Here is a 22,189-nt window from a genome sequence, read left to right on the forward strand (position 1 = left end):
CTGTGACTTCTGGCTTTTCCAAAACCAAAATCATCTTTGAAAGGGAAGATTTCATACCATCGATGAGATTCAAAAAAATATGACAAGGCAGCTGATGGCAATTGGGAGAACTGCATGAGGTCCCAAGGTGCCTACCTTGAAGGGGACTGAGGCATCATTGTCCTATGTACAATGTTTCTTGTATCTTATATCTTCTTCAATAAATGTCTAATTTTCATAGTATATGGTTGGATACTTTCTGGACAGACCTCATAGTCACCTTAGCATTAGCTAGGAAGGCTTAGGCAGGGCCTTGATGGCTAGACCCTGCCTTGTATCCCATTGTTTATGGCTTGCATAGCAGGAATTTGCCTGCCATAAGTAAACTACCTATAGCTGCAGAGCCAGCCCAAAATGGTCTTATCTTGTTCAATGAGATACTGAGTTGCTTTCCGGAGAAAACAGACCAAAGCCTCAAGTCCTGCAGCTGAAGCACGTGCAGAGGAGAGAACTTTGACCTCCAGCTGTACCTGGAACCAAAGTACCTGAACATAATTAGAACTTTAACACTGGGGCTTGTTGTCTAGGAGGATCTGGTTCTGATGCCCCTTACCATCAATGGCCATGCTCCAAGGTCTTCCAATGAAAACGTGTCCACCAATGCTTCCACATACTGGTTCCCTATAAGCCTTTAAAAACCCACCTGAACCCTGAACCAGGGAGTTGGAGTTTCTTTAGCACAAGCTGCCCGTTCTCCACTGTGTAGCACTGTACAATAAATGCCACTTTCTTTCACTGCACCCTGGTGTCCACATAATTGGCTCTCAGCAGTGACAGGTGGACAAATTCTTTGCTCACTTACATACCTATAAATTGCCTATTCCCTTCAAAGTCTCAAACCACTTCTTCCTTTCTCCTTTGTTCACAATGGTGTATAAACATCAATGACCCAGTCTCCAAGTCTGACATCTCATCATACCTTACGACACCCCCAGCGCGTACATCTGTAATAAACTTTGTACATTTTCTCCTGTTGATCTGTCTCTGTTAATTTGATTATTAATCCAGCTAGAAGGACTTAGAAGGTGGGAGGAAAAGTATTATTTTTAGCCCCCACAGAAGTCTTCTCATTGCTTTCCTACAAAGAGTTTTCCTTCTAAGGGAGTTTAGAAAAGGTGATACGTTATAGCTGAACTTTAAGTTGAGGCAGAGTAGTCTTAAATAAACTTTTGCCACCTAAAGATTTAAAACTCAGAAGATCAGTAATGTTTTGTTTACATAATACAGATTTTTATGAGGAAAAAGTGCCTTCCATCACACTGTTAATAGAACTACAGAATTTTTAGTTGACAAAAGTACAGAAATTTTGTATTGATGTTCCCATAAGAAGCCTGAAAAACTTTATCTAAGTTCTGGTACGATATGGAGTAGAAGGAAAATATTTCTCATTCTTCCAACCTTTAATTTAAAGAGAAAATTGAAGATACCTAGATGCCTGAATTTCTCAACCATTGAAAATTCGGTAGTAATTATGGCTGCAAATGTTCTTAGTAATGCCTTCTTAACATTTACCTGAAAATAAAATTAATTAACTGCTTTTCTCTCCATGTCATAACTTGAATTAGTTTAATGTGGTTGTTCTCTAACTGGTCTTTTATGGAAAGATTTTTTTTGTTTGTTTATTGTCCAAACTGCCTACAGTGAATTGTCATGGAGCAAAACTCACCAACTCTTCTGTCAGCCACCTCACTGGTGGCAGGACATAGCTTGTTTATAGATGTCAACTCAACAACACATGAGTGTGGGGATAAATCTTTAGGAAATATGTATAAAGTATTGAAAATGAATGCCTTTGCTCTGGCTAGGTATCTAATCAGTTAGAGTGTCATCCTGATATGCCAAGGTTTTGGGTGGACCCCTGGTCAAGGCACATACAAGAATCAACCAATGAATGAATAAATAAGTAAAACAACAAATTGATATTTCCTCCTCTCTTTCTTAAAATCAATAAATAAAAATAAAACAAAATAAATGTACCTTAATTGTATGCACAGGTAATGGAATATTCCAGCGTTTAAAAAGGGAAATTCTGCAACAACATGGATAAACCTTGAAGACAGTATGCTAAGTAAAATAAACCAGACACAAAAGGCCACATATTGTGTGATTCTACTTACATGAGAGATCTAGAGTAAACAAGTATATAGAGACAGAAAGTAAAATGGTAAGGGGAAGAAGAATGGGGATTAATTTTTAATAAACACAGTTTCAGTTTGGGAAGATGAAAAAGTTTTGAAAATGAATGGTAGTAATTCACAGCAATGTAAATGTATTAATGCCACTGAACTGTACATCTAAAAATGGTTTTAAAATAATGCCCTGGCAGGGTGGCTCAGTTGGTTGGAGAATCATCCCAGACACCAAAAATGTTGTAAGTTCAATTCCTGTTCAGGGCACACACCTAGAATGCAGTTTTCGATCCCTGGTCAGGGCACAAACAGGAGGCAACCAATCGATGTTTCTCTCTCTTTCTCTCTCCCTTCTTGCTCTAAAATCAGTAAACATATCCTCAGGTGAAGATTTTTAAAAAGGCTTAAAATAGTTTTATGTTTACATGTTTTACCACAATATAAATAAAATAAAATGAATAAAATAAAGGTATCTTCAACTATATTTTCAAAAGCAAAGGCAACTGTGGCTGATTTTGACTCATTATAATATAAATAACTAGAAGATTTTTTCTTCATTAAAAACATTGTTACATCAAAATAGTCATTAACATGTTGGCCCCAAATTGTTCATTTTTTGAAAATGCCATTCAAGTGTGAGATAAAAAGAAAAAATGATAATGTATACCCCACATCTTCAACAAAGTTTCTCTCTGTGGCTTTAGGAGCTTTTCAGGAATAAGAGTGGCATTAGATTGGAGTTATATTATCTTTGAGTAGAGAAGATATTTTTGTTGCAATAACTTAAAATGTTCATTTTGGCCATTAAGAAAAATCAACAGTGGAAACACTGAAAAAGGGGAACTTTTTAATGTTAAGGTTGTCGAACCATGTCAGTACAATACACTTGAGCAAGGAGAGAAAAGCAAATCATATTAATATGTTTGTATTCCCAAACTGTTTTCTTGTTCTAAAATTACTCAACATATAAAAAGATTCCCAATAATGTCAATGACTATGTAGGAAACTGATAACTGCTGAACCTCCCACTCCACTTACCACCCCTGTAAAAAATAAAATAAAATCTAAGCCACTAACTGCATTGTGCTCTCAGCTGCTTTGTTACCCTGAGAAATGCAGAGGGTCGGCGGAAATTATTCTGTAATGAGCAATCCATCTGGCTGTACCTAAAAATGGAATAAAAATGCCACCCTTGACTTTTCCATGGTAGTAAATTAAAGCCTAACGTATAGTTCTAATTGCTAACATTTTCTCTCTAATTATGGTTCAGTTTGGCGAGGATTTCCGACAATCCTCTTGTTCCCCTAAAGCAAACACCAGAGAATGTTCTAACCCCACTGGTGGCATTTATTAATAACCCCCTTGACAGATGAAAAAAAATCATTATTCTATATTAGACAAGAAAAGATTTTCCCAGCAAAAGCTAATTGATAAAAAACCCATTTAGACAGTATAGAGGAATTAATTTTAGAGAGGGGAAAAAATACAATAGTGTCAAAAAACAAAACAAAACAGCCTCATACATAGTATGATGCTGCCTGAATATTATTAGTGGTACCAGCTAGGAATAAAAACTCTGATAAATGTATGAAAAATATCCATATACACTTATATACAGCGATGACGAGAGGAGAGGAGGAGAGCTCCCTGATGAAGGATTCTTATTTTGTGCTGCCGTGAAAGAGATAAGATATGAAAAGTTGTTTCTATAGATGGCAAATACAAACACATACAAAAAAATTGTCAGAATGTTTCCACATTCTTTATTTAATCCCTTTCATTCTTATTTTTTTAAGGCATTATTCCTTTTAAAGTAACGTACAAAACACGCAAAATACAAATCAGTATTTATCTATAGGTCTAGTTCTCCTCAAACAGTATACAGCTTTCTGAGCCACAGTTAATAATTTAGAAATGGTAAACAAAAATAAGATTTCTGATATACTGAGAGGAGGCATGGTAAAAAGAATGCACTGAAAAAAATCATTTTTGAAAGCTGCACTTCAAAGTATGCAAGTAGAAAATGGAAATACAACTTTAAAAGTGTAGCAGAGGTGGACCTGAGTGGAGACAGGGGCCCCGGTGCCAGCTCGGTGGCACCGTCCACAGAGAGGAGCAGCCCGATATCGAAATCAACTAAGCTCCAACCTGTCTTCCAGCATCATCACGCACTGACATTCTGAACAACGTTAGCAATGAAATACTCCTCTCTGCAAAAATACTGTTTGTGTAAGTTCTGAACAATTTCTGTGGTTACTGTTAAATTTTAATGATGTAAGTGTCCACTTCAAGCTAAGTGGACAGTTTTTTAGCACATTTTTAGCACCTAAGCTTTGCCGACATTGTTTTCCACATTCAAGTTCATTTGGAAAACAGCCAGGTGCACTGTCCTAAACCCACATGGACTCAACTATGTACATTCATTACTGCAACAGACAAATATGTAGGTATAATATTTCCCCTCTTGTCAACTAATGCATTAATGTATTTTAAAACTACTAATTCATTTTTTCATTTTTGTACTGTAATCTCTATTTTATTTATAATTATTTCCTTTGTACAACTGAAATACAAAGTGTAATAAAAATATTCAGTGTTTGCATTTCTTTTCTGAACATTATTATTATTAATTTAATGATTTTTACAAAAACAATAATTTGCTATATAAGACAAGGGAGGTGTTAAAAAACAATCTGCTCCAGGTATCAAGTACACACAGGTGCTCAACTAAAACAAAGAAAATATATTATCTGAATAAGTGGAGGATTAGGTCTTCTGCTTAAACAAATGATCTGGTTAAAGGTTTTCTAGTAGATCATTGTTGTACACATATGCAGAAATACCCATTAGTAGAAGCACTAGGTAATGCAATTGCAGGTAATAGAACATTAAGAAATTGAAATGACGGCTTATAGTAAATGCTACTTAATTCACACTCCCATCTCTCAAAGAATATAAAAGTTGTCTGCAGTTTACTATGTTCAATTCAAATGAAATTTCCATGGTCCTGAAATATAATTTCAAAGAGTAGTTTTATGAAGAAAAAAAAGAGTTGTCTCATTCCCATCATCCCCACTGAGATTTCTATGTTTGAATGAACTGAATAACATTCGAGGTATTTTGTGATACAAAAGACTCAGTCCCTCCAAATCACCTGACCAGATTTGTTGTTACTCAACTTTTCGCTGATCCATGTCATGGTAAAAATTCCTGAACATGAAATTATAGGCTACGTTGATGGAAAGAGACCAGTGCTCTGCCATTTGTATCTTTTTGAATTTACTTTCCAGTTTTGGTTAAAAACTGGTGACGGTGGGTCAAGGATGGGTTGTGGACCTTGGTCAGGTTTCCACAAGAAGGGCCTCTATTTTCTATTCCAATAGAGACAGGTTCATTTGGGCAACAATGGAGTGGCATAAAGCTCAATATTCATGCTGAAGCTCCATTAGCTACACAAATCTGACATCCTGTCAACACATTGACCCAAATTTGTATTTGCAAAGATTTGCCCTAGCAACCTTGGCAGCTATCTACAGGGATCTCCTGTGGAAGAAAGCCCAGGTGACCCAAATTTGTATATGCAAAGGTTTGCCCTAGCAACCTGGCAGCTATGTACCCAGGATCTCCTGTGGAAGGAAGCCCGCTGGTGGGGGCAGGAGATGCTTCTTCAAAACCTACACATTATCAAATTTCTCACTCAAAGAGACATTCACTGCATTTCATCAAGAAGTAAACATGTAAATACATTGCAACCGACAAATTTTCATGAATTGTACTACATGGTTTTTACTGTAACTTTTGCTGGCTGTGAAGAAAACAATAGCCTAAATCAAAATTAAAGTAATCATTTAGCCATTAATAACTGAGTAAAAACTATGTCAGGCCCCAAACTAAGCATTGTGGCTCTAAGAAAAAGCACAGAACCTATGTTCCTGCAAGTAAACACGTACACTAAACTGGTGAGATTACATGTATGTCTGCATATAAAATGAAACTGTCATTAAACATCTAAGTGTGATAAATTCCAAGAGAGTAGTACAGAAAAGAAGAGCTAAACATGTTCATAAAGAGAGAAATCTCTGTGGTAGTAGGTGAGCAGGTCTGCAGGCACTAAAAGGAGTCTTGGATCAACCTGAACATTAAATTGGCCAGTGAACAAAATGAAAAGTAAACATAGCGCTTTATGAAATGTAAAACTTGAGTGGACAACAACAATAACTCTTTATTATTTTGAAGTACAACATCTTTCTACTCAATGATAATACTTCTATGTTAAATCATTATAAATCCCTGGTCCCCTAAGATTTCCAAATCATTTGCAGCTGCTCATCAGACCCCTTCTTATAGAGCTAATTATTCTGCATTTTCCATGACATAAAGTGACAGCGTTCCTTGTCTGCCTTCCATGAGTGCAGAATGCCTCTTCACCTACCTTCCTGAAGAGAAGGCTGATATGTATCTTCATTTACTTCTAATTCAACTCTATCACTAACCCTCCACTTTAAACTTGTGAAGTCATGGCCGAGTCAGACTGCTGATTGCTTCATTTTCCCCAGTTGTCATTGCCATCCATCCCGCCTCTAGCACTTGGTCCAAGGATCTCTCCATCTCATCCCCCCACCATTCCTCAGTGACTTGTGGACCTGACTGATCTCTTGCTACTCCTTTCTTCTCTTTAAATTCATGCAATGAGTCCTAATTGTCAAAATCACGTTCATAATTTGTATCACTTAAGAAAATACAACTTGGAGTCATTTGCTATCATCATTATAGGACTAAATATCTCGGAGGAGAAAGGGAGATAAGTACTTCTTTTTGAGGTATGAAACAAATACATACCATGGAGCATTCCTGAGCAAATCGTTATTGATATACAAAGGGGGACTCAAAAACCACCAGGATTATCTTCCGGAGGGAGGGCTCCCTGTAGTACAGGCTTTCCCACTCCATGAGTGTTCTAGGAACCCACTTGTATCACTGTCCTGGTTGGCATTGGTGTGAGAGGCTGCATACTGCTTCAGTGAATTTTTTTTTGAAGACTCATTCAACACGTTTGTTCATATCATGATGGGTGATTTACGAGCGCACCTGCCCACCCTGTGCTGAGTGTTCAGCAGTTTTAGACTGAAACAACATGACCCCCGTGCCCTACCCTCCTTATTCACCTGATCTCATTTGGAGCAACTTCTTTTGTTTCTCCAGATGAAAAAAGCCCTCAAAGGGAAGGAAGAGGTGAAACAAAAAAAACAAACAAAAAATGGCAGAAACACTAAAAGGCATCACAATCAATGAGTTCTAAAACTCTTTTGAGAAATGAAAAAAAATGTCTCAATAGGTATATTGCATCAAGTGGAGAGTACTTTGAAGGTGACTGAAGTTTAAACATGTAAGAATAAATACACACTTTTTTATAAATAAATTCCAAGGGTTTTTGTTTCTTTTTTTGGCTCTACCTCATATCCTTCTTTAAAAAAAAAAAATTATTTATTTTTAGAGAGAGGAGAAGGGAGGGAGAAAGAAAGGGAGAGAAACATCAATGTATGATTGCTTCTCACGTGCCCCCTACCTGGGACCTGGCCTGCAACCCAAGCATGTGCCCTGACTGGGAATCGAACCAGCATCTCTTTGATTTGCAGGCCAGCACTCAATCCATTGAGCCACAGTGGCCAGGACTCATATCCTTCTAAAATAAATGTTTGGTGACTGCTCCCTTTCCCCACCCCCACACACACATACACAATTTAGAACCCATGTGTAATTTTTATGTTAGTAACAAGTTAGTAACTATTAAAAGAGAATTAGTGAATATAAGAATAGACATCTTTATTGGTGACTACTAACAATGGTCTTATTAGTCATTACATCATTTTAGTCTCTGGTCACATTTAAACTGCAACATGGTGCATGCAGTGAGCAGGGAGTGAGAGAGAGATGGAGTTTGGACTCAGAAGATCTGAATTTAATTTCCAGCACTGCCACTTAATAACATTGTGACCTTTGACAAGTCACTTCACTTCCCAGTTTTCCCATTGTAAAGTAGTGATAATGATAATATTAGCTCAGGATCATTGAATGTTATCAAAATGGAAATACATATGAAAATAATTCATACATTTTAGAAGCACATGGCAAATGCTAGTTGTTGTTATTTTACAATATTTTACTAATTAATACTTAACATGTTGGCTAAAATTGTAGTCTCCAGAGTCAGACTGGACTTAAGTCCTGTCGCCTCCAGGTACTAGATGGGAAAGCCCCTTAACTTTTCTGAGCTTTAGTTTCCTCCTCTGTAAATAGGTCTAGTACCTATTTAATAGGATGTTGTATAAAGCACTTAGAGCACCACCTGGGACATTTTGAAATGTTTGTTCATTCATTTATTCAGCAAAGGTTTACTGAGTGCACACTCTATGCTAGACTCATTCCAGGACTGGGAATACAGTGCAGAACACAAGAACAAAAAGAGCCCTTACTCTCATGTAGCATATATCTTAGGTGGAGTAAAGAAGGTTTTATTATTATTGCAAATAATAAAATCAATGACAAATATATGTGGAGGTGATATATGCTATGATGAACATTAAACAGGGAAATATGTTACAGAATGACTGAGAATCTCTATTAGTAATGAGAAGCTGAGTTATCATTAGCATTATTATTACTGCCTTGACTTTTCTTTCTAAATCTACACTGTTGAGGTGCTTCTTTCTCATGCATGTGTCACGTTTGGCTTAGAGAGATATAAACACTTCTAAATCCTTTCCCCTCCTAGTGACACTTAAGAATAATAATATCTCCCTCCAAACAGTATTGGAAAGCCAAGAATCATGTGATAAAGTTACCGCTTATGACATAGAACTGGGCAGAGAACTCAACTTTAATCACTTAAACCTACCTAGGATTTTGAAAGTAATCTCTTATAGGGGGGCCTGCAACATTTTTCAGATTAACACATATTTATTAAGGAATTATCATATGAAAGTCTCTATATGAGACACAGTGATATAAGAAAATAATCCTTATTTTCAAAAATTTAATAATCAGGTTGGAAGAGAAAATGTAGTAATATATTTAGACATAAATAATCTAAAGGATTTAAATGACATTTCAAAACAATAAAAATTACTAATTACCAAATGCATTATTTGAATAGGTTAGTTCAAAGGAAGTTCAAAAGAGAGAATAACATATTTAACTTGGGCAGGCAGGAAAGTTGACATCTGAAAAACTGAGGAGAAGAGGCTATTTCAAGTGGAAAGAGTAGTTTAAACAAATGTCTGCTGACCACTGAGTGTAAATATATTCCACGTGGAGCGTGTAAAACCATTTGTCATAGAAGAATTGAGAAGGGGTAGAAATGTGGTTATCAGGCAAATGACATCAGAATCTACAGGAAAAAAGGACATAAATGCAGTAAAAATTTACATGCAGTAAAAATCTGCACCTTGAGAATGTTTGTTTTTTTCTGGCAATAATGGAAATAAAGAAAGGCATTGATAAGAAAAAGTGAGTAAAGAAGAACAGATAGGAAGAAGGTATTAGGAAATTAATATATATCAAAAGGTATAATGTTGTCATTCTGCACAATATTATACCTTCTGCAGAGTTTGCAAAAGCCCTGGGAAGTGTTTGTGATGGATTAAACGTACAAATCAAACACAGCTATGGTTCTGTACTATCAATTAAAAATAGGTCCATATGCATGTTAACGAACAAAATTTTCAAAAGCTCTTAACAAAAGGTTAAGGAAACTAAGAAGAAATGGTGAGGCAGGAGGGGCTGGTGACACAGAGGGGTCAGGGGATGGGGAGCAGGAAGGTAAGAAAATCAGTTAGGAAGAGAGTGCAGCAAGGCCACATGACGGCGTTGGTAGGCCCAGGCACTTTTGCCGTTCTGTTCTTCTTGCATTGAAAAGAAGTTTGAAATTCTATTTTACAATTACATCAATATAAAGACAAATATAATCCAGGCTGGAGTATATCAATATATTTTCTTCTGATTTTAAAAGATGTTGAGCCCTGACTGGTATAGCTCAGTGGATTGAGTGTCAGTCTACAAGCCAAAAGGTTCCCAGTTCGATGCCCGGTGAGGGCGCATGCTTGGGTTGCAGGTCAGGTCTCCAGTGGAGGGGAGTGTGTGAGAGGCAACCAGTCAGCTCTCCCTTTCTTTCTCCCACTCTTCCCCTCTCTCTGAAAGCAAATAATATCTTTTAAAAAAATAAAATAAAAGATATTGAAACACTTTCATGGGCCCCAAAGGGATCATGGCCCTCGGCACATACCACCATATGCCTGATGGAGACATATGGCATATGGTGGTATGCCACGGGTCCTGGACGGCAGGAGACCAGAAATGAGATGGTAAGATCTAAACCAAAGGCTGGGGTTCTGCTAAAAAACAGAAAGGACACTCTGCATAATTTATGAAGTTTATGCACAAGGGGGCTATTTGTAATCTGAGAGGGTGGGAGGAGATGGGAGTACGACAGGGAATCACACGTCCTGTGAAGTAATGTAGGCCTTGGAACAACAGAGTGTCCTTACCTCGCCCAGGCCTGAAGGGCGGAGGTGCCGGGCCATTAACAGAGGCTGGAACATGTGTGGTGAGGAGAAGGCATCCTTAGGAGGAACAGTCCCTTAGGAGGCTTTGACTTGGGGGATGCAATTAGCCTGGGATAAGCTCGCAGGGAGGAATCCAGGGTTCTAAGCCCCTTCCTCCCCATTGACTGAGTCCAACCAGAAGTCAAGGGCATGAGAACCACTGATGCTGGGCACACATGCTCATTCCCCCAGCCAGAGAGCTGCTGCCAGAAGGGTGGGTCTGCAGGACCTGTCAGAAACCATTGTGGGGGCTGCAAAGATTCCTTTTCTCACACTTTTGAAACTGAGAATCTCTACAGCTCTGATTAAATTTACCTTGGAATCTTAGCCCTAGAAATCATATTTCTGTCTCTCTACACCTCTTGTAGACATAGCCTTTCCCCTGAATAGTCAGCCCCCCATGGCAGCAGAAGACAGTAGCCTGGACCTGACAAATGGTCAAGGTAGGGACCTCGGGCAGGCTAAAGACAACATCTTCACCTAAGTTATGTTTTAGCTCCTGAGCCATAAGTGGGAACGACTCCTTGGCTACTTTTCCATGACAGAGGGACGCAGAAGCAGACCTCAGAGCTGTTCTTAAGACCTGAAGAAATGATTTATTAACCTTACCTCACCTCCAACCAATCAGCTCCCAGCACAATCTGGAACCTCCAACCCATGGTGTCTTGTGACTTTGTCCTATGTAACCTGTAACCTGCATGCCATTGAGAGTCTGGACTTTCAGAATATTAGCTCCCCACACTCTGAACTGGCTGACCCAATAGGAAACTATTTTCCTTCTTACCCTGCAAACTGCTTGCGCATTTCTTTTGGCCAGTGTGTACACGCAGGCAAACTCAAATATTGGGGTTTGATAACACTGTCTAAGTTCTTCTAATGGGCTAATAATCAAATTAACAGAGACAGGTCAACAGGAAAAAATGTAAAAAAATTATTACCGATGTACATGATAGGGGTGTCATAAGATATGAGACCCCAAGCACATTGGGCAGGTAAGGTTTATATGTGATTATGGGCAAAGGAAAAAGAGGGCAGGGGTCTGAGATTTCAAAGGAAATGGGCAATTTACAGGTAGCTGAGAAAGAGCAGAACCTACAGCAGCAGGCAAATTCTTGCTAGGTAACCCAATAACAATGGGGTACGAGGCAGGGGACACCTAGCTGCCTGGAACCTTCTTATCAAATGCTAAGAGGAATATATTAAGATTCTATTGCTGGAGTGGCCTTTCCATCTGAATCTCTTAGGCAGGAAAGGGGGAGGGTCAAATGTTCTGAATTTTTTGTTTTTTAATAACCAGGGATCCTAAAAAACACAGTTTTGGGGTGGCAAAACTTCAGACCCATCACTATGAACACTCTCTAGCATGGGCTTGGACTGGACTCAGTGGTGGATCTTGGCATCAGAATCACCTGGCGAGCTTGTTCCATTAGATTGTGGAGCCCCAACCCCCCGAGTTTCTGAACTGGTAGATGTCAGGTGGGGTTCATAACTTGTTGATCTGTGGATCACACTTTGAGAACCACTGTTCCAGAGTTCTCCATGGACCTAAATCTTATGGTTTGATCACTCTATCTGCTGGCATCTAGAACAATGCTCAGTAATGTAACAGGTACTGAATGAATATCTGATGAATTAATAACTGAACAATTAACCCAAATAAAACATTAACTAAAGCAAATTTTTCCTAACTCCATTCAATCACCTATAAACTACTCAACAACCCATGACCCACACTGAGGTGATAGCCAAACAAACACCGCAAATCTAAGATTCTGGCAGCATCTTCTAAGTGAGGGTTCTGTCCTGGGCCATTTCAAATTTCACATATCACAGAGTCCTATTTGCTATGTTGACATGATGCTCCAAATGTTTTATTCAGTGTGAACAGCATGGTGAATGACTCCATCATCTGTGTTTACATAGTATATTATATACAATCATTCATCCATCAAATACTAAGTTCAGAGCTAAGGGCCATTGGGAACGTTAGTGCCTGGGGAAACAAAGATGAATGACTCGTGCTCTGTGAGCTCACAGTCTCATGGGGGAAAACGGACATGTACACAGAAAAACAGTGGTAAATATTATCTTAGAAGTACAACATGGTGAATACAGATATCAAATGGTAGGCTAGGAGGAAGGAAGCAACTCTGCCCAGGAGTTTCAGGGAAGGCTTCACAGAAGGGACTTTTGAGATGGGTATTAAAAAATGAATAGAGGAGTAGTGGTCAACACACAATACAATATACAGATGATGTATTATAAAATTGTACCTATGTAATTTTATTAACCAGTGTCATCCCAATAAATTCAATTAAAAAGTAAAAAAGAAAGAAAGAGAGAGAGAAAGAGAAAGAAAGGAAGGAAGGAAGGAAAAAGAATAGAGGAGCCCTGTCTGGGTAGTTCAGTTGGTTCCAGTGTCATCCCTATACACCAAGGCAGTAGGTTCTGCACCCCAGTCAGGGCACGTACAAGAATCAATTAATGAATGCATAACTAAGTGAAACAAACCAATGTTCTTTTCTTTCCCTCTCCCCCTTTTTCTCTCTCTCTAAAGCAATTAAAAAAAAAAAAAAAAGAATAAATAGAGGGTTTCCAGATTTGTAAAAGGGAGAACGTCAAACTGAGGTTCTAGCTTGTATAAACATGCAGTGTTTGAAAATTAGTAAGAGTTGAATATACTATTGCATAGAAAATCAAGGAGGGCCAGGTTAGAGACTGACCAGGGACAAAACTAGAGAGGCAGATTCTGTAGAGAGCCAGGTTGTATGCGGCCCCTGGATGACAGACTTAAGGGAGCCACCTCACAGATTGTCCTCTCTGGGAAGCCTCCTATAACCCCCAAGATGGGGTAAGCAGCCTCTGCCCTAGGATCCCATAGAACGCTCTATGTACCTTTATCATAGTCATTACTTAATTAAATTGAAATTATCTACTCATGTTTTCAACTTTCCTGGTAAACCAGGGGTCCTCAACATCCAGGCCACAGACTGGTACTGGTCTGGGCCTGTTAGGAACTGGGTCGCACAGCAGGTGAGCTTGAATGTAATGCGCTTGAATCATCCAAAAAACATTCCCCACCTTCCCCCACCCCCAGTCCATGGGAAAATTGTCTTCTAAAACCAGTCCCTGGGATCAAAAAGTTGGGGACCACTGTGCTAGACTATACATCCACCAAGGGCAGAAACTTACTCCCTTTTGCAGTAGCACTTGGTCTGGAGTAGTGTAGGAAATGAATAAATGTTTGCTGAATGGAGGGAGAAGGAGATCTTTCTATTACAGTATGTGTAATGAGGGGGTCTCCAACTGGCCTGTTCAGCCCTTCCTAAGGACAGGTGCTGGGCTTTCCTTCCTTCTCCTCCCTCTCCTTCTCCTCTCCCATCATTCCACCAGGTTTCTGGGGCCTTTCCTTCCATCTCAAAGACTGAGCCCCTCAAGATTTTGAAAGGGAGTTTATCCACAGCAGATAAATTAAAGGGAATAGCGGTTTTTTGTCCATTTCCTTGGGATTTTGATGTATGAAAAATGAAGAAGCAGGAAATCTAAGTGATTCTGTGGTGCGGTGGAGAGCTGAGGGGTAGGAGATTTTTCAAGACCTGAGTGATGTAGCGTTGGAGTGATAGGTGAGATGTAAGAAGTTAAAGGAAAGGCATTCCCTGTCCCATATAAATGCAATCATCCATTTTTGCTGCTCTTCATCCTGGTGCTGATTCTTCATTGTAATCCCACATATAAGATGATTCCCAGCCCTCATTTTAAACACTAACTTTAAATGTGAATTGAATCCATTAGTTATAATTCAGTCCAACTCATCTCCTTCTACCCAGCTACTAAAGAAAAGACCTATTCATTTCCTGAGAAAGACAAGCTATCATAGAATCAGGACTGTAAACAGTACGTGTAAAATTTAATTTTTGCTTAGAACTGCATATAACCACATCAGCAAAGCACTATTGGAAGTGCTTTGAAAAGCTCTAGCTTTTGAGCACTCTTTCCTTGTGGCACCGCCTCCCTGAGTCACTGACTGAGCAGCTCTGGCTGCCTGGCTCCACTTGCTAGCCATCGATATTGGGAGTTCTTACAATATGGCAGACATTGACAACAAAGAACAGATCAAAGAACTTGATCAAGATGTGGATGATGTTGAAGAAGTAGAAGAAAAAGAAATTGGTGAATAAACAAAAATAATAGTGTTTCAGCTGACTGTTCAGATGATGCAAAACCCTCCGAGTCTTGCATCCCTCCAAGGAAGACTTGATGGTCTGGTAGAAATGCCAGCAGGATACATTGAGAGCTTGCCCGATGGTAGTTAAAAGACAAGTGAATGCTCTCAAAACCTTGAGAGCATTAATCTCAAGTTAAATATGCACAGGTAGAAGCCAAGTTCTATGAGGAAGTTCATGATCTTGAAAGAGAGTATGCTATTCTCTATCAGCCTTTATTTGATAAGCGATTCGAGATCATTAATGCAGTTTATGAACCTATGGAAAAAGAATGGAAACCAGACAAGGAAGTGTGGCATTAGCCTAAAGAAATTTTTGGCTAATTTCTTGGAAATTTTCTTTGGAAATTTCAGAGGAGCTGAAAGAAAAGATCAAGATTGAAGATGAAAAAAAGGATGAAGACAAACAAGACCCCAAGGGAATCCCTGAATTTTGGTTGGCTGTTTTTAAGAATGTTGACTTGCTTAATAATGTGGTTCAGGTACATGACAAGCCTATTTTGAAGCACTTGAGAGACATTAAAGTGAAATTCTCAGATGCTGGTCAGCCGATTTGTTTTAGAATTTCACTCTGCACCCAATGAATACTTCACAAATGAGATATTGACAAAGGCATGTAGAGTGAGGTCAGAACCAGATGATTCTGACCCCTTTTCTCTTGATAAATCAGAAATTATGGGTTGTACAAGCTGCCAAATAGATTGGAAAAAAGGGAAGAATGTCACTTTGGAAATCATTAAAAAGAAGCAGAAACACAAGGGACGTGGGACAGTTTGTACTGTAACCAAAACAATTTCCAATGATTCTTTCACTTTTTGCCCCTCCAGAAGGCCCTGAGAGTGGCTCTCTGGGAGAGGGTGCTGAAGCTGTCCTTCCTGCAGACTTTGAAATCAGTCACTTTTTACAGGAGCATATAATCCCAAGATCAGTGTTGTACTTCACTGGAGCAGTTATTGAAGATGATGATGATGATGATGATGATGAAGAAAATGAAGAAGCAAATGAGGAAGGGGAAGAAGAAGATGAGGAAAACGATCCGAACTATGACTCAAAGAAGGATCAAAACCCAGCAGAGTGCAAGCAGCAGTGAAGCAGATGTCTGCTTCCTCCTTCTCCGGAAAGGATGAATTTTCATCATATGATAAGTTTATTTCAAGTTTTTCTTAGCTGATGATATTGTTCGCTTGTTTTTGCAGCCTAAAATAAAAATGTTTAAAAAGCCTCTAATTACTCCTTCATACATTGTGTAATACTTCTATTATGTCTGTAGGGGCGGTTCATTGCACAGGGGCATCCAGCTAAGGGGACAAATGGAGGCTCAAACTCAGCCCGAATGCTGTACAATAAACCATGTGCCTGTGAACTATATACACCCAGAAGATTCTGCTTTTCTTGATACACACAATAGTTTGTAGGGACCAGCAATGGTCATTACTAGACTCTCCTTTTCTTCCTATATCCCATTCTCTTTTGAAAGGATGGGCTGAAATCCCAGTGATGATGCTACCATTAGCAGCTCTATCACATTTCTGGTATGCAATCTCCCTAGAAAACAGTCCTTAAGGCAAAAGTCATGATCTAAGGCTTTATTAAGAGGCAAAATGCCAGGATATTAAAAGCGAGGTAAAAGGAGAAGTGAGGCAGAGAAGAAAGTAGATAAAAATATGGTCCACTCTGAATTGACCACAGCATCATAACCTCCCAGCTTCGTGATGGGGGTATCCTCCAGGCGGACTGTGTGGAAATCCTGGCGGTTCCCCATCTCCCATTGGTTGAAGTTGGACTGATGGGACCAATACACTCCTTTACCCTTTTCTTCAATGCCATCCTTCCACTCTGCTGCCAGACCATCAGTTCCTCAAAGTGGATTTAGTGTTGTGTATCCATGGATAGTAAAGTTACCAAAAGGAGTGGGGAAAGATGATATAATTTTAGTAATCAGCTTTAAAGATATTCTCACTCATTTGAGACATATTTATTTAACACTTAATATATATCAGAAACCTTTATAATTTACTTAAATTATCACCTCTTTTGTAAATTAATATTCTTTTGTCTTAATGATTGTCTATAATAGGCATTTGTAATAGTCTGTAAAAATCCAAACTTGGGACTTCCAACTAGAATTGTTATTAACAAACACTATTGTTACTATTTGACAGTGAAATTAAGGACATGGCCAACAGTCAAAAACCACTCACGGGAATGTTCAGCAAAAGTTCTGACTTTAAGACTTGTGCGTTGCTTTGTTTAATTATAAAGAAAATCTTGAAATACACCTGATCCTGCAAAGTAATTCAGTCTACAAACTGGGTAAAGGGAGAAATTTCTCATTCTGTTCACCAACTGGTAATTTGATAGGAGGGGTTTGGGTTATTTTAATTAATTATTGCAAATTAAATATTTCAACAACTTGAAGTGAGCCCTTGAAAGAATGTAAAAATATACATAGCTCCCCTGTGCTAAAACTGCAGTGGATGATAGAATTCCTACTGTCTAATCTATAAAAATAAAACCTGAGTTGTCAGCTAATTCCGTTTTCTCAAACACAAAAAACAGTGCCACCCCAGTTAGATGCTTTAACATGCACGTTAATTTCCACTCACAGCTGGGGCAATTAGAAAGTGTACTTAATGGAGTGTCATGTTAATTGTTTTCAGAGTTAACCAATTTCTTCATTTAATTGTCAATTGATTAACCTATTGAAATGTTAAGTGACTCAGTTTCCTTCCAGAGTAAACAGCAGCAGCATATGGTAGTGCCCTCAGCCAAAGGCAGCACTCATTTGCTTTGGAGTCAATGTGCTGGTATTTTTCTACACCTCCCTGAGCTTTTAATTAGATGAGGCAATGTTACATGTGTTTGTCTGCTGGAAAGGTTATCAGTGCTGAGGCTGACCTGCAGAGGCGAAGTTGAGTCTAGCAGCTTTAATAGGAAAGCTTTTCAGCAATGACTGTTGTACTTGATTGCATTGTGATGGTAATTAACTCAAGACTGCTTTCCTCAGTGTGTGTGTGTATGTGTGTGGTGTCTTTCCTGTAGCACTAACTATGCAATGAGATGTTTCCTCTGACATATATATATGCTCTTATTAAGCACTCATTGGATTCTAATATGCATGCAAATAGTCAAAAATTCTTTAGGCTAATGCCACACTCCTCAGATTGTGGCGCCATTAAATAAGTATGATGTTCATTGCCTGCAGGACATTTTGCCTTGTAAAAAGCTAGAGCTCTCTTTAGTAGAATTGTGCTCCTTTATTTCCATGTTGTCTCATTCCAGCAGATCTTTACAACTACAAAGTAAAACTAATTTTATTTTTTCAATGTAAGCACGTATGAGGCCACGTAGAGCTGAGAGACAGACGTGGATTTGAAAGCGTATTTTTTAATGTTTCTGTTAAAGATTACCACTGTTTTAGTGACCAAATTATTATAAGGTCCTGGTGGTGAGCTATTAACTCAGTCTTCTCATCTCTTGAGACTGTTTTCTGACTCTGGATGCATGTTGCTTGCATGTGTGGTTTTACTGTACCACACTATTGTTTAATTATGGCCAATCCACAACTGAGCCAGCATTATCATCCTTGATAATGTTGGTAGCAGGCAACAGAGACAAAATGATTACAAACCTATGTTGTGTTCAATAGTTCTTTAGAGGATTTCTCTCTTAATAGTTCGGGCTCATTCACGTTTGATTCAGCACATTTGTTCTTTTAAAAAGGCATAGCTTAGACGAGTTTCAGGGTGGGTTAATAACTCAACTGAAAATGGCTGCTCGCATTGTAAAAGCTTGTTCCTCCAGTTGCTTGGGGCTTTCTTCAGTTTTGCCGCTCTGCAGCTTCGGCCCAGTTGGTAAACAGCTTAAGTCCAGACATCTTTTCATTCTCTGAGCAGCGGATTGAAATAAAAATGCATATAAGTGGCGACTGACTGGCGCTGGCCTAACAATAGCCTGTAACATTATGCAAGGGTATTTACATAGGAATAAGGCCTTATTAAAGGAGATGGGGCAATTAATGGTGTGGGCCACACATATAAGGAAAGTTTGTCCAATCCTTTCCTCAATAAAGATCTTTTGTAAAGTGCTATGGAAACTCAGAGGCCCCAAAGAGATTAAGGGGAGGACTTTTCTGGGACTTTAAAAATATATGTATACATATAATTGCAAGTTTCAATAAGCCAAATTATATTAAATAAATGCCCAGGAAATAATATGAATTGTTTTGCTTTGATCATTTTGGGCAGTTGGTCCAACCCTGGAAAAAGGCAGTCACACGTGTTTTCAGTTCTCCTCACCTCCTTTCTCCTCCCACCCCCTGCCACCGCTTTTTTTTTATTCAGTTGAAAATCAGTTCCGAGATAGACAAATTCCTTAGCTACCTGTTACCCTGTGCCTGAAATTGAAGCATCATCTTTATAATATTTGAAAAGTTTTGCTGTACTACTTATTTCAAGTAACGTTTAAACTATGGGAGGAACAGTTGCCCAGTGGTCAGGCCTAAGGAAATTCTCAGGAGTGTCAGGCAGCTGCTGGCTCGTTGCAAGTGAACAAGCACAAAAACAGGGAGGGACCCAGGAGAAAATGCAAGGGGTGTGTCCTAGGAGAATCTGAAAATATTAATTCAAAGCTAGCCCTTTCTTACTCTCTGTCTTAAGAGAATAAATATCTTGATAGTCCAGATAAGAATTAAATAGTCAAATGCCTAAGTTATTTTCAGCCCAATACTGTCCCAGTGTATGGTCTTTGATGTGGGAGGCAGGCGGAGGGAGCAAGAAGTCCTCACTGCCCCAGCCCGCGCCCACCATCCTCAGCAGTAACAGACAAATCCGGGGTGGCTCGGACATAGGTTTTCATTCTTATCAGAGGCTCACCATCTGCTTCTGCCCATGGCCAGATAGCATTACTGTTATTACTTTGGATCAGAATACTTTTAATAAAAGTATCATCAGCATTCTAAAAATAAGACAGAAAAATAACTTAAGTCCTCTTTTCATGTTTTATGACAAGGGAAAGCATTTATTCTCTTTTTTTAAGTGAAGCACTTCAGGTTTTCTCCCCTTTTTAATATTTCCTCTTACTCGAAGGACATCTTCTAAGAAAGCAGAACTTCGGCAGGGATCGATTGCTCGAGCTCTGTTCTCACTTGCTGGTGAAACTGCTCTTATTTCCAAAGTTGCTTTTTATTCCATTTTCTCATGTATACCTGATTCATGATATTCCTGCCCATATAGAATGAGTAAAATAAATAACGAATAAGCTTTGGGTGCCTCTGTGTGTGTGTGTGTGTGTGTGTGTGTGAGAGAGAGAGAGAGAGAGAGAGAGAGAGAGAGAGAGATACAGAGAAAGTGATTTCAGTGGCAGCCCTGTCAAGCAGGCAGAAATCAATGCCTCATTCAGGACTATTGATCAGTACTAAATTAATTAGACTCCAAGGCTTATGGCAGTTGATAAGACAACTTGTTAATTTAGTCAATGATAGTGTTTTCCCTAAAGCAGTAAATACCCTCTTTTTTACAAAAGGCATTTCTAATACTTGCTGCCAATTGTTTTTGCTGTTTTCATCTTTCTTGTTTTCTTTTTCTAGGAAGGGTAGGTGGGTTCTTTGGGGGAGGGGGTCCAATAGGTGAGGGAGTGCTGTAAAAATGTATATGCTGAGGAGTCAGTCTAGAAGAGTTATTAACCCACTTCCATATCTGTCCCCTAGTCTAGTGTTATAATTTTGGGATGATAAGAATGCAGGCAGATTATAACTTGGGACCTGGATTTCCTATGGGGCTTTGGCCGAGTAAGGCTACTCTAGCCCTCCAAGGATGTTCTTTTGGAAGGGGGCTACTTCCTAAACCTGCATTTAGCATTGACTGATATAGATCGCTTTTGCTTTTCATTTAAACCTGCAACAGCGATGGTCATAGTCAATAACAAAGACTTCAGCCCCGTTGCTTATGCAAACTGTGAATGGAATGAAGGTATCCCAGAATGCCCTGAACATGGGGCAGTACTTCCTGCTGGCTTGGAAGGACAAAAGGACAAAGCCCGGGGAGTGTAGGGGTCCCACCCACAGCTCTTGGAGGCAACAGTCTGCTATCAGCAGCACTCCAACCCTCTGAGAATGCTAATAAGCTAGTGAAGAGCTCAGCTTTCTTGCCATAATTCTATAGTGTGGTTGAGGACCCCATAGCGCTCACTAAATAAAGACAACTAATTGAGAATTTTTTGCACATTTTGCCCAGGGGACCTGTTGTTCATTCGGTTCTTTGGGGAGAATGTACCCCTACTGACAAGAGGAACTGATTGTTTTGGCAGCCTCATGTTACTCTTCCCTGGGTCTAAGGCTGACTTTTGAAGTATGACAAAAATGTTTAATTTTGATTTTTTAAAAATTATATTGCGGGGAATTATTTTAGATCTCAAAGAATAGGTGTTTCAGTGTTCATCTTAAAAAAAAACACCCAAAAAAAAAAAAAAAAACCTGGCAGAGTTTTTTGAATTAAAGCCCTGGGTTTTTTTTCTTTTTCTTTCTTTTTTTCTCTCTTAAATTGTATTTTCTGTTGTGAGGCCTACATTTTTGTGTCTGCAGGTGACACGTTGATTGAAACTAAAATTAATAAATCAGCTGAAAAGCTCACACCTACAGCTCACAGCAGGGCCTGGAAAACACGTTTATAAAGGGAGCTTTATGCCCTCATATAAAGAAGGAATAAATTACAGAAGCACTTGTTGCCCTGGGATTTGATTTTGCTTTGCAATCTGGTATCTTATTTTTGGAGGCTTATTGTTAATCAACAGGTTCCTGGTTGCTTTTGCAGGTGACTTTGCTATTAATCTCTTACTTGACCATTATAGCATATTAATGAGGAAGCTTCTAAACATGGCTCTATCTCCTGACCAAGGAATTAGTTTAAAAGGTATACTTTTTACTCAGTGGCTTGCAGTTAGCCATGTTGAGGACCAAATGCAAAGTAGCACTTTCTACAGCTTGTGTAGTATTAAGGAGTGTTTTGCTAACATATGTGTCTTACTGTGCTATTCTTCTCTCCTACACTTATTCCTTCACCATGGAGGGCAATTATGGAACTTACTAGTCTCTGTTCATTTTTTTTAACAAAATAAAATTATATATAAATAACAAAATGATATCCTTTCTTATTAATGTGCACCCTCATTTTAATTAAACAATGTCAGTGTTCTTTGGAGGT

General features: G+C 38.9%; 1 pseudogene; it reads left to right on the plus strand.

Annotated features, from left to right (window-relative positions):
- Window positions 1-14,835: 14,835 nt before the first annotated feature.
- On the plus strand, window positions 14,836-16,080 carry LOC129065772 (nucleosome assembly protein 1-like 1; annotated as a pseudogene).
- Window positions 16,081-22,189: the final 6,109 nt, after the last annotated feature.

Source organism: Pteronotus mesoamericanus, unplaced genomic scaffold (genome assembly GCF_021234165.1).
Source record: "Pteronotus mesoamericanus isolate MK-2021 breed Mesoamerican mustached bat unplaced genomic scaffold, CSHL_Meso_final contig_182, whole genome shotgun sequence".
Taxonomy (NCBI): domain Eukaryota; kingdom Metazoa; phylum Chordata; class Mammalia; order Chiroptera; family Mormoopidae; genus Pteronotus; species Pteronotus mesoamericanus.